Below are 13,923 nucleotides of genomic sequence, written 5' to 3' on the forward strand. Positions count from 1 at the left end.
GGGAGACACAGAATCCAAAGCAGGCTCCAGGCTCCAAGCTGTCAGCACAGAGCCTGACACGGGGCTTGAACTCACGAACTGTGAGATCATGACCTGAGCTGAAGTCAGACACATAGCCGACTGAGTCACCCAGGCGCCCCGACAGTTTTTTTTTTAATGTTTACTTATTTTTGAGAGAGAGAGAGAGAGAGACAGAGTGTAAGCAGGGGGAGGGGCAGAGAGAGAGAGGGAGACACAGAATCCGAAGCAGGCTCCAGGTTCTGAGCCATCAGCACAGAGCCAGAGGCAGGGCTTGAACTCACGAACCACGAGATCATGACCTGAGCCAAAGTCAGATGTTTAACCGACAGAGCCACCCAGATGCCCCAAATAGTGACAGTTTTACTTCTTCCTTTCTGATTAGGGTAACTTTTGTTTCTTTCTCTTGCCTACTTGCTCTCGGTAAAGCTTCCAATAGTATGTTGAATAAAAGTGGCAACAGTAGGCATTCTTGTCTTGTTCCTTTTCTAAGCTAAAAGCTTTTCATTGTTGAGTATAATGTTAGGCATGGGCTTGTCACATATAGCCTTTATTTTGTTGAGGTATGTTTCCTCTATACCCATTTTGTTGAGGGTTTTATCACAAATGGATGTTGACTTTTATGAAATTCTTTTTCTATATTTATGATTTTTACTTTTCATTTTGTTAATGTGATGTAGCACGTTGATTGATTTGCAAATGGTGAACCATCCTTACATTACTGGAATAAATCCCACTTAATCATGGTGTATGATTTCATTCTAGGTCATTGGATAGGTTCCTTGTTAAAGTTGCACAAAAAGAAAAAGGTTCCATTGAGCCAATAGATAGCAGTGATTGTGCCAGTGATAGCGAAAGTCATCCTACACAATAAACCTCCTCTCATCTCCCTCACACCAGCCACAAGGGTTTTCAAAGGTAAGTGCAGGTTTATTTTTCCTTATATTTTGTATTTCATTTATTATTTTATGTTACATTACAGTATTTTAATCATTTTTATATGAATGTTTTTGAGTTGTGGAACGAATCATCCGAGTTTCTATGATTTCTTATGGGGAAATTCGCTTTGATATACAAGTGCTTTGCATTACAAGCTTGTTTCTGTAATGAATTATGCTAGCAAACCAAGGTTTTGCTGTATTTGGAGAATCCATAGTGCAGATCCGATTGCACCATAGTTGCTAAGAATCAGGTATGCTGCATGCAGAAATGAATGGCCTCTGCCCTTCCCTTTCCCTGTATCTGCGCTTTTCTTTCCCATGTCCTCGCACAGCTCCTGCCTTACTCTTAGGTCTGTCCTCACAGAGCCCTCTCCTGATCACCAGACCTGAAATGGCCCCTGCTTTCCTCTATGCCCGACCCTGGTTTAGGTTTCTTCATAACATTTATTCATTTATCACATTATAAAAATATGTGTTTTTTTTTAAAATTTTAATTGTCTGCTGCTGCCTCCCTGACCTCTGTGCTACAACATATGAGCCCAGTGGGAACCAGGAATCTATCTGCTTTGCTCACCACATTATCATTGAGTCGCTGCTTACTCAATTAAAATGTCTTGCTTCATTTTTGCAATATATAGCACTAGTGATTTGGTAGTGCAAACTACTTTTCAACTTTATTTTCATGAGAAGAAATTCAAGAAATTCATGTTTTTGTACTAATTTTTTTGTTTGAGAGTTCTTTTTGTATCTAAGTATATTTTCTTTTCAAGATTTTTTAAAGTTTATTTATTGAGAGAGATAGAGAGAGAGAGAGAGAGAGAGAGAGAGGGAGGAAGGGACAAAGAGAGAGGGAGAGAGAGAATCCCGAGCAGGCTTTGTGGTGACAGCCCAGAGCCAGACACGGGGCTTGATCCCACGAACCTCGAGATCATGGCCTGAGCAGAAACCAAGAGTTGGACACTTAACCCACTCTTGCTTTAGGTAGTTACATACAAGTGCACCTGTTATCTAACTATATTTTAAACATTGTACTAATTGATAAATATAGAAGACCTATATCAGAGTTTCTCAGAGATTGGGATTTGGAATGTTTTCTTCCTCATGTTTTTTTATCTATTTTTTGTTTAAGAATTTTTTATTTTTAAGTAATCTCTACCCCTAACGTGGGACTCAAATTTACAACGCTGAGATTAGGAGTCACATGCTCTACTGGCTGAGCCAGCCAGGTGCCTCTGTTTTATTTCTTGTTTTGTTTTATGTTTCAAATATTTATTTAGACCTTCAAACATTGTACATGATCTAAAATATTCGATTTTAATATTTTAAATATTAAATATTCAATTTTAACTTTATAGTAATTATATAAAAACCCCACTGTTCCTAAGGAGCCAGCTTGTAAAGGGCAGGGAATAAAAAGCCAGAAGGTGATATTAAGATGGTGCCTTATTCACCATATTCAAAAAGGAATGAAAATTACTTAAATATAAAAGAAATCTTATCTAAGAGGAAAATAAAGAATGACTTTTCTAAAAAGGAGACATGTTTAAACCATGTCTACCATAATAGTGGAGATGTAATACTGACCCTGATAATCATATCTTGTTCATTCTTTACCAAATTCTTTAGGCTTTTAAATGTCATTTTCTTGTATTAGTTTAACCAAAATCATGGTCAGTCCACTATCTGGACATTTTCATAGTGATGACACTTGGATGCATCTAATCAAAATTCAACAACTAACTGTTAATAAAGTAGAAATAAAGCCGCTCCACTGCTCATGCTCTGTTTCTGCCTCTCTCTCTCTCTCTCTCTCTCTCAAAAATAAACATTAAAATTAAAAAAATTTTTTTCAGATGTTTATTTTTGAGAGAGAGTCAGAGCATGAGTGGCGGAGGGGCAGAGAGAGAGGGAAACACAGAATCCAAAGCAGGCTCCAGGCTCTGGGCTGTCAGCACAGAGCCCGATGCGCGGCTTGAACTTACGAACCGTGAGATCATGACCTGAGCCAAAGTAAGACATTTAACGACTGAGCCACCCAGGTGCCCCAAACAGTAAACATTTTAAAAATAACTGGTTTATTCTTTTTTTAAAAGTTTTTATTTTAATCACCCAGTACTCATCATGACAAGTGCGCTCCTTAATCCCCATCACGTATTTCACCCATCACCCACTCACCTTCCTTCTGGTAACCATCAATTTGTTCTCTGTAGTTGAGTCTCTTTCTTGATTCATCTCCCTCTTTTTTTTCTCTTTGCTCCTTTGTTTCATTTCTTAAATTCCACATATGTGTGAAATCATATGGTATCTGTCTTTGTCTGATTGACTTATTTCACTTAGCATTAATATTCTCTAGCTCTATCCATGTTGTTGCAAATGGCAAGATTTCATTCTTTTATATACATATATATCACATCTTCTTGATCCATTCATCAATCAGTGGACACTTGGGCTGCTTCCATATCTTGGCTATTGTAAATAACAGGGGTGCATATAAACATAGGGGTGCATGTATCCCTTTTAATTACTGTTTTTATATTCCTTAGGTAAATACCCAGTAGTGTGATCGTTGGATCCTGGGGTAGTTCTATTTTTAACTTTTTGAAGAACCCCTGTACTATTTTCCAGAGTGGCTGCACCAGTTTACATTCCTACCAACAGTGTAAGAGGATTCCTTTTTCTCTACATCTCCACCAACACTTGTCTTTCTGGGTTTGATTTTAGGCATTCCGAGAGGTGTGAGGGGATATCTCATGGTGTTTTGATTTGCATTTCCCTGGCGATGAATGATGTTAAGCATCTTTTCATGTGTCTGTTGGCCATCTGTATGTCTTTTTTGGAGAAATGTCTGTTCGTGTCTTCTGCTCATTTTTTAATTGGATTATTTGGTTTTTTGGGTGTTGTTTTATAAGTACTTTGGGTATTTTGGATACTAACCCTTTATTGGATATGTCATTTGCAAATATCTTCTCCCATTCCATAGGCTGCTTTTTAGTTTTGTTGATTGTTTCCTTTGCTGTGAAGAAGGTTTTTATTCTGATGTAGTTCCAATAGTTTATTTTTGCTTTTGTTTCCCTTACCTCAGGGGATCTAGCCTAGAAAAAAGTTGCTATGGCCAATGTCAGTGAAATTACTGTCTGTGCTTTCTGCTAGGATTTTTATGGTTTCACATGTCACATTTAGGTCTTTAATACATTTTGAGTTTATTTTTGTGTATGATATAAGACAGTGGTCCAGTTTCATTCTTTTGCTTGTAGCTCTCAAGTTTTCCCAACTTCATTTGTTGAAATGAATGTCTTTTTGGAATTTCCATTGGATACTCTTTCCTGCTTCATCGAAGATCAGGTGACCATAGAGTTGAGGGTCCATTTCTGTGTCCTCTACTCTGCTCCATTGATTTACGTGTCTATTTTTGTGCTAGTACCATACTGTTTTGATTGCTACAACTTTGTAATATAACTTGAAGTCTAGATTGTGATGCCTTAACTTAGCTTTTCTTTTTCAAGATTGCTTTGGCTATTCAGGGTCTTTTGTAGTTCCATACAAATTTTAACATTTTTAAAAAGATTTTGTTTTAAAGTAATTTCTATGCCCAACATGGGGCTCAGACTCGCAACCCTAAGATCAAGGCCCAACTGAGCCAGACAGGCACCGCCATGCAAATTTTAGGATTGTTTCTTCCAGTTCTGTGAAATATGCTGTTGCTGTTTTGATAGGGATTGCATTACATGGGTAGATTGCTTTGGGCAGTATAGACATTTAAACAAAATTTGTTCTTCCAATCCATGAGCATGGATCTTTCCATTTCTTTGGGTTGTCTTCAATTTCTTTTATCAGTGTTTTAGAGTTTTCAGAGTACGGGTCTTTCATCTCTTTGGTTAGGTTTATTCCTAGGTATCTTATTATTTTTGGTACAACTGTAAATGGGATTCTTTTCTTAATTTCTCATACAGATGTTTCATTATTGGTATATAGAAATGCAACAGATTTATGTGAATTGATTTTGTATCCTGATACTTTACTGAATTCATTTATCAGTTCTAGCCATTTTTGGATGAAGTCTTTTGGGTTTTCTCTATACATGGTATCATGTCATTTGCAAATAGTGGAAGTTTTAGTTCTTCCTTACTGATTTGGATACCTTTTATTTCCTTTTGTTGTCTGTTTGCTGTGCCTAGGACTTCTAATACTATGTTTAATAGAAGTGGTGAGGGGCGCCTGGGTGGCGCAGTCGGTTAAGCGTCCGACTTCAGCCAGGTCACGATCTCGCGGTCCGTGAGTTCGAGCCCCGCGTCGGGCTCTGGGCTGATGGCTCGGAGCCTGGAGCCTGTTTCCGATTCTGTGTCTCCCTCTCTCTCTGCCCCTCCCCTGTTCATGCTCTGTCTCTCTCTGTCCCAAAAATAAATAAAAACGTTGAAAAAAAAAATTTTTAAAAAAAAGAAGTGGTGAGAGTAGACACCCTTGTCTTGTTCCTGATCTTAGGGGAAAGGCTCTCAGTTTTTCCCCATTGACGATGATGTTAGTTGTGGATTTTTCATATTCGTTGGTTTATTCTTATCTGCTAAGAAATAATAGAGAGATGTGACAAGTTTAATAATTTCAATGTAGTATGAAATCTACAATGTATATTTAAATGTTCATTAAAGGAGCATGGCATATTGGTGAGTGCTGATTTCCATTTCATCTCTTTGGTTGGTTATCATTACAAATAACTTATTGGACATAAGTTATTTTTCTTATTACAGCTAGGAATTGGAATTACATGAACAGAATAGGAATAATAAGGGGGAAAGTTGATAGGAAAAAACTCAAATGAGATTAATTTATACTGTGAATCTCATAGTAAGAAATAAAGAATAAAACAAACTGGGCATTTCTAAGAAGTCTTAGAAATCACAGTCCATGCAGGCTGGTTCTATTGCTGCCTGTTAATAAGCTGGCCACTTTCTGAACTCAGATTGAGAAAGTCATTATTTTTCTTTGTTGGTTGTAATTCTGCTGATGCTGGTACTCTTATTATAGCAGTCCTGTAACTCAGTTGGCTAGGATTGATTTGTAGACTCTGGGTCTTTATTGATAACCTTTACTGACCTTGTCAGATTCACAGATCCTCATTATGACCAAAGTCCAAAGTGCTTCATGAAACAAAATGTTTTGGCACAAGCTTGTGATTCTGTGAACGCTGGCCTGAATAGAGTTGCCCTGCAATGAGAGACCATTGCTACCTAAACCAACAATTTTCCTTGAAAACCCAGCGTAAAATGTGCACATATATGTATTTGTTTCTTCTCCAGCAGGGCACATCTCGCTCCCTATTCCTGCATTCTCTGTACTCCAAGGAAATTAAAGCATGCCTTGAATTCTGATAATGACTGCATCAACACACACACAAAAAAATGCTAAATTGTATCCATCTCAGTGTTGACACAGATTGAGGTCTTTTATAGCTTTTACAGCAAAATTGAATTCCTACATAAAAAAATTGTTTCATGCAATAAACCTTTTACCTTTGGTTACTTCTCATTGAATTTAGAGAATTATGTTTTGAGAATATGAATGTGTTAGTGAAGAAAATAATGTTTTGAAACCCAGAGAAGCATCTTTTTATTGGTATTCATAAAAATCAAGTTCTTATTTCCTGGAAGAGCAAAGCAAATGATGGCATTCCCTGCAGTAACTTCATCAATTAGTTCATAAATTTCCTTGAGTATCCACCCACAGTGTGTAGAAGCCTACTTTACATGCTCTGGAGCATTAGAAGAAAAATACTGGAGGAGGTGTTTTGCCCCAAAGGATTGTAATTTTCCTTAATATTAAATGAGAAACATATAAGAACACAATGTTTGTGTGTACATACACACATATCTACGTTATCTATTTTCATCATCATCGTCATCATTATTGAACTTCTGCAGCTAAATACAGAGATTATAACCAGGTGTGCTGGTTGTGTTTAGGACAAAGGGGAAGAACTGGGTTGGAAAGTGCAGTTAACATAATTTTTAAAAGTCTCTGCTACTATTGTCATAGTCCTCTACTTCTTCCTTTTCAAGTCAATGCCTTAGTTTGACCATGTATCAGACTTTAAGTAGACATAGGCGACTCTCCTACAGCAAGAGTAGAGAGAACTTGCAGCAGGAGAGTAACAAAGGACCCACTCAGACCTTCAGTGTTCCCCTTTTTATTTTACGAAGGACTGTAGTCTGGAGTTGACACTGGCAGAAGAATTTGTGATGTCTTTCAGTCCCACTATTTTTTTCCCAAGGTGTCTTACTAGTTGGGATCTAAAGACCAAGCTGATGTCTCAAGGAGGACCTCTGACACTTAGTGCAGAAGCCACTCTTGTTTTATAGAGCTGTCCACCAGGATACTTGTAGCTCTCCCCTGCCACCTAGACTTTCTTAGGAACATCCCAGGCTACCAGTACATTTTTCCAAACCTGGAGCCTTGAAAAAAAATAAGACCTTGAAAAATCTTTTCCTTTCAGTAGGCTTCTTGTTTCCTTATAAAAGTAACCACCCATTTAAAAAAACTTCAAGCTCTATATAGTAATAGCAGTGGAGGTGTGTGTGATGCCTTCAGATTCACCAAGACTTTACTAAACCAGAAGCATGTTAAACCTGCCCATCTACATCCTCTTCACCTCATACAAGACGTATAACTTAGGGAAGCTTAGGATCAAATTTAAAGCTGTCTGCTAAGTATTTTATCTGAAAATATTATGCAAAGTAATCACTTTTATGTATATATAGCCACATTTAACATCAAAACACTTTTTCAATTTTTGTTTAATCTCTCAAATACCTAAGTAAAATTGATAACTTACGAAAGGTCTCATGTTTACCCTATGGTTTTGCCTAAATCCTAGTCCATTGTCAATGTATTTAAGTTTGAAAAGGATGGAAGTGCTAATTGGCTTGCAAAAATTACAAAACAAGTGCTTTAGAAACTCATGGGAGGAATAAAAACTTCTGTTTGGAAAATATTCAAGGAAAACTTGATGGAAGAAAGTTTATTTTGAATTTTGCCATCACCTTGCGGACATATCTTTGATCTGTGCAATGCTTCTCCCTTCCCAGCCCTTCTGTATCCATTTCAAGATGGCAGTTTGTGTGGAATTTTCAACAATGGTCAAAGGATGGATATAATGAAAGGTGTGGTGTTGAAAAAGTGCAGGTTGGGAATGCCTGGTTGGCTCAGTTGGTTAAGCATCCAACTCATGATCTTGGTTCAGGTCATGATCTCACAGTTCGTGGGTTTGAGCCCCATGTAGGGCTCTGTGCTGATGGTGATGGCACAGAGGCTGCTTGGGATTCTGTCTTTCCTTCTCGGCCCCTCCCTTGATTGTGCTCTCTCTCTCTCCCTCAAAATTAATAAAGTTAAAAAAAAAGTTTAGGTTGTATTTGTAGAAAGGATAGGATGTTTTAGCTGAAATATGTCAGGTTTATGGTGTCAGGTTAAAGGAGGGGTGACACTCAAGTATGAAGAGCACACATGATAAGACCTTTCAGATCATACAAGTCTTTGGGAGAAGAAAGACCCTTTCTCCCACCACAAAAAGCAGACTGCAGACTTCTCTGCCTGCTTCCATTAAGTTTTTTAATTTTTTTAATTGTTTTAACGTTTATTTATTTTTGAGACAGAGAGAGACAGAGTGTGAGCGGGAAAGGGGCAGAGAGAGAGGGAGACACAGAATCCGAAGCAGGCTCCAGGCTCCAAGCCATTAGCACAGAGCCTGATGCGAGACTTGAGCTCACAAACCATGAGATCATGATCTGAGCTGAAGTTGGATGCCCAACTGACTGAGCCGCCCAGGCACCCCTTTAATTTTTTTTCAGAGAGTGAGGATATCATTGTAAGTCTGTGGATTTTTAAAAAACATAGTATCATCAGCCACTGATAGGTATAAAATATCTCATTATTTTATAAAAGATTGCAAAATGGTGACATTCTAGTTCTATCATGTCTCTGTCATGTATTAACTTACAGAATGCCAATTTTATTTTTTTCTCCTTCATCCATTTGGTCACCCTATGAATTAACTAAGTTCCCTAGAAACCAAAGTTTGAGGCAAAGTTTGCATGCTAAAGTTTTATTGGCAGATGCAATTCAAGGGCAGCATGAGTGAAAGAAAAAGGGAAGCGAGGCAAGGAAGGAGGAAAAGCAAATGCAAAGAGGCATGTTACTGAGCTAGTCTAGCCTCACAGGGATATACAACTGGTTGTCTGGTCACATAGGACATCTTCCAGAGGTGTGAAGCATTACCTCTTGGAACAGTCCATAGGGAGGAGAGGAGGCAAATCTATTTGCTGATGATTTCCCATATCGTGTCTCTCATTGGTCAAAACTCAGTGTTCACTTCAAGAGCTGTCAACGCCCCTAACCTTGGAAGTTGAGCTATCAAACTGCCCAGGGCAGAGTTTGGGGAAGCCAGGTCCCATGCCTTAGTGTTTAACTCTATATCTGGGCCCAGAAGCAGATGGAGGAGGCAGCATCTTTATGCTCATGCTCTCAGGTTGACCCGGGCACTCGGTGCCCCACAGCAGAAGATATGGCAGCCACATGCCCTGAGCCCAGCTCTTACCTCAGGGGAGGCTGAGACAGTTGCTGTGTTAGAGCAGGCAACAATGGTAATGGTGGGGATGTCCACTGAAGAAGGGCAAGGTGAGGTACAGGTGAGGCTGTGCAAATATGGGAAGGTGCATAAGCCCAGCTTTACATTCTCAGGAGTATACTTCATACAAAAACCAGTAGGATAAATGCTTGGCTTTTTCCCTTTCAGACCATCTTTTAGAATAGTGAATTGGTTCCATAGATCCTATGATTGATGAGGTAATCAATGAGGTTCTTAATTTTGTTTTCTTTTTTTTAATAAAAATTTTTAAGTTTATTTAGTTATTTTTGAGAAAGGGAGAGCATGGGCAGGGGAGGGGCAGAGAGAGAGAGAGAGAAAGAGAGAGAGAGAGAATCCCAAACAGGCTCTGCACTGTTCAGCATGGAGTCCCATGTGGGGCTTGAACTCACTAACCTTGAGATCATGACCTGAGCCGAAACCAAGAGTCAGACGCTTAACCAACTGAGCCACCCAGGCATCTCTATTTTCTTTTTTTTAAGGGTGGGTATATCATTACAAATCAATGGGTTTTTAAACTGCTTAATTGATTTATTTCAAACCATTGAAATTTATATTTCTCATAAATGCGTATTTTATAGGTGTCCAAATTGTCCCTCTTTGGCTAGTGAAAGCCGCTTCAAGTTGCTTCCTGATTCTTATTGACTTGCCTCCAAAAGTCTTTGAGAGTTCTCTTGCTCTTTGGTATGACAGGATATCTTATACACTTCCTGTCTCAGACCTGGAAATCAGCCATTTCTGCTCTGGTTCATTTTGGTGGGAGTGGTATTAAGAACCCAGATCTGGGCACTGAGGGTAAAGTAGAATACTGAAGGTAAATCCAAGTGTTAGGAAGATTCTATTAAACATTTCAAAGAATAGAAAAAATAAATTCCCAACAGGAAAATTAAAATTTTGACAAGTGCATATAATGGAAATGGATCTATATTTTAAATCTAGCAGAAAATTCAAATTTTTCCTTGAGTGAATTGGCAGACTCCTATTTAAAAACTCCTTAAGGAACACCTTTCATTCAAATGATCAATCAACATTATTTTGGTACCTTCTGTTTGCAAATTATTTAGGCCCTTTGAGTGCTTCTAGGTTCTTTAAAAGCGTTCACGGGTCCTGAGGATGGGAGCTGGCAAAGAGCCAGGAATCTGTGTACATATGTTTTACAAGGAAACTTAGTTAAGTATAATAGTTAGTATAAATGGGCCCGAGGAGAGTGGGGTGGAGGAGAAAATTGATTTATTTAGCAAACAGCCACTTACCTTCCATGTGGCTGGGCTCTGCCATGGAGAGTTCAAAGGTGAATTTATCTATCTATTTATTTATTTTTATTATTATTTATATTTATTTTATTTTAATTTAATTTCAGTATAGTTAACATACAGTATTATATTGGTTTCAGGTGTACAATCTAGTGACTCAAAAATTCCCCGCACCATCCAGTGCTCATCATAACAAGTGTCCCTTAATCCCCATCACCTATTTCCCCTGTCCCTCCCCTTGCCAACCTCCCCTCTGGTAACCATTATTTTGTTATCTAAGAGTCTGTTTCTTGGTTTGCCTCCTTTTTTATCCTTTGCTCATTTGTTTTGTTTCTCAAAGGTAAATTTAAATACAAGGTTTATCCCCCTACATATTTCTAGATAATTTGAAAGTAAGAGAAGAAAATAATTAAAATACTGCATCCTATGACGAGATGGACCTGGGGTAAGGCTTCTGGGAGAAAGAAGCATTGAATTTGGTCTTGAAGAGTGACTCCCCAGGTAGAGAAAGGCTGTTATTCTGGAAAACAGAGCACTCAAGCTATAGGAAAAAGCACATGTCAAGCCAAAGAAAAGGGGCAAGAGAATATCCCAAAGGAATGGGAAAACATTTTGTGCAGGGTGTGTGAAGCAGGCCTGTGAAGAGGAGGCGAGCAAGGGTGGGCAGCCTGGAGACGCCTTAAGTAGTCAGATTGACACTGGGGTCATATGTGCCGAGCCATTTGAGAAGTAGATCAGATTGAGTTCACGTGGGAAATATCATTTATGAATGTGATTCTATTATTTCCTTCGTAGATAAGATGTTGATCTTGAAACAGCTTTGGAGCTTAGATGGACAGGGCAAAGACCACCGCGTTCTGAACAAGCCAGTGGACACTGCGAGGACAGGGGTCCGGGCTGGCAGTGTGGGGAATGCAGTTGGGAGGTATGTGCTCCAGACAGCCATTAGGGTCCCAGACCTTTCTTTACTGTAGCTCTCATCTCATCCACTGTAGCTCCTCTCTTAACTTCCAGTCTCGACTCCCGAGTGACTTTTCATTAGGAACTCTCTTTTCCAGTTCCTGACTTTGCTGGTGATTTTCGAGTGGCCGAATCTTCTAGGACAAGGATCACTAGTTACTAGTGCAAGCCGTCTTTGGGTCCTGAACTCTCACCTGGTAGATCTTTGAGCTGATAAGAGTACAGACCTATAGCAGGGTTTTAAGATGGATCCCTTTGAGGATAGGAACTCTCATGAAAAGCTGAATTTAAGGTCTGACAAATAAGGCTCTGTGGACAGTGTCACACTATTTGCATTCGGATAATCTAAGTCTCATAATAAAGACACTCCAAAATAGCATGAATTTAATGAAACAATATCAATAATAATAATAATAATAGTTTTTTAATGTTTATTTGTGTGTGAGAGAGAGACAGAGGAGAGAGACAGAGTGCAAGTGGGGAGGGACAGAGAGAGAGAGGGAGACACAGAGTCCGAAACAGGTTCCAGTTTCCGAGCTGTCAGCACAGAGCCTGATGCGGGGATCGAACTCATAAACCGTGAGATCATGACCTGAGCCAAAGTCGGACACTTAACCGACTGAGCCACTCAGGTACCTCACTAGTTTTTTTTTTTTTTTTTAAGTTTCTTTCTCTCACCTAGTCGTTTCAAAGTGAGTGTGGCAGGTCAGTGTGCTAACTTTGTTCATCTGAGGACCCAGGTTGGTTCCAAGTCATGGCTCTGCCATCTCCTGGCTGATATGCCTTCAGCTTCAGTGTGCATAGGAAGTCCCCAAGGATTTTGTTAAAATGCAGATTATATTTTAGAAGGTCTGGCGTGGGACCTGAGATTCTGCATTTCTAACAGTTCCCTGATGATGCAGTGCTACTGTTCTCTGACCTCCTTGGGGTAGCAAGACCCTCGGGCGTTATTATTGCCTACATTGTCAAAGCTGAGCCACTGACACATCCAGGGTCTGCCCCACAGGAAAGGGAGAGGCAGGGTGGCAGAGGTCCCTTTGATGACTTGGAGGTGGAACATATCACATCTGCTCACATTCCTTGGGTGAAATCTCCGTTACATAGCCACACTTCACTGCAAGAACATCGGGAAGTATAATCTTGCTGGGCAGCCGTGTGAGCAGCTACAATGCTATTACTTTTGAAGAATAAGGAGCAGATGTTGGCAGACAGCTCCCAGTCCTTGTCATATTACTCTATCTCAAGTTCCCTTGTGCACCTCCCAGAGACCTAGGAAGGTGAGGCGTACCCAGAGAGGTGTCCAGGACGCTTTCCAGACCTGCACTTCACAGCATTCTTTCTTTCAGCACCTTCTCGAATCCTCTGGAATTTCCTGAGTACAGAGGTGGTCTCTTTGGGAGAGAATGCATGAACAGACTTTCTTTCTACTTTCATGACTTGGAAAGTGAACAAAATGACCAGATTATACTTCAAGATCGACGTGTTTAATGCTTCCTGTTTTGGCGAGAATAAATCGATGCTTCAAACCCAGTATCACATCATCCCAGCAAAGACAGTCTTGCTGGGCTGGATCAACTGTGCCTGCAGGTTTTCCCATCCAGTGAGTGAGATAAAATAATAAACGAGTCCAGGCCGTTGGCAAGATGCACAGGCAGTCTGAGAATGAATCATAATCACAGTACATTTACAATAAAGCCCCAGTTTATATGCAGACAGACAACATTAGATGGTCAAATAGCTCAAGGATGAAAATGAAAATTGAATGAAAAACTTATTGTTTATGAGGGATGATATTTGTCCTACTATTTTTATTTACCTGATTGAAAAGTGTCCAGCTTATTCACTGAAGGAAAATTTCATTTCCTGATACTCTTCTCAATACTCGAGCAAATGAAATAGAATTAACTAAAAATGGAATGATATAATCTGCTTTAGCCAAAAGGCTAGAAGGGCAAGGAATGATTGAGTAAGCACTCCATGGCTGCTCTAATATGTCCCGAATAAATGAATGTGTAGGGAGAGATACTAAGCGACTCTCTGAAAAAAAAATTAAATATGTATATTATCCCCTCAAAGTACAGACCAAGGGAACAATGAGCCTTTAGTTGGATTTTCTCCCCAG

At 39.3% G+C, this 13,923-nt stretch overlaps 1 long non-coding RNA gene across 1 annotated transcript in view; it reads left to right on the top strand.

The window, feature by feature from the left end:
* Positions 1-13,923, top strand: part of LOC132667443 (uncharacterized) — a 127,607-nt gene that overhangs the window by 60,959 nt on the left and 52,725 nt on the right. The window contains exon 4 of the long non-coding RNA XR_013555700.2: positions 784-936. This is a non-coding gene — a long non-coding RNA (uncharacterized LOC132667443). The remainder of the gene's footprint in view (positions 1-783; positions 937-13,923) is intronic.

This window comes from Panthera onca, chromosome B2, assembly GCF_046562875.1.
Source record: "Panthera onca isolate mPanOnc1 chromosome B2, mPanOnc1 haplotype 2, whole genome shotgun sequence".
In the NCBI taxonomy this organism is placed as follows: domain Eukaryota; kingdom Metazoa; phylum Chordata; class Mammalia; order Carnivora; family Felidae; genus Panthera; species Panthera onca.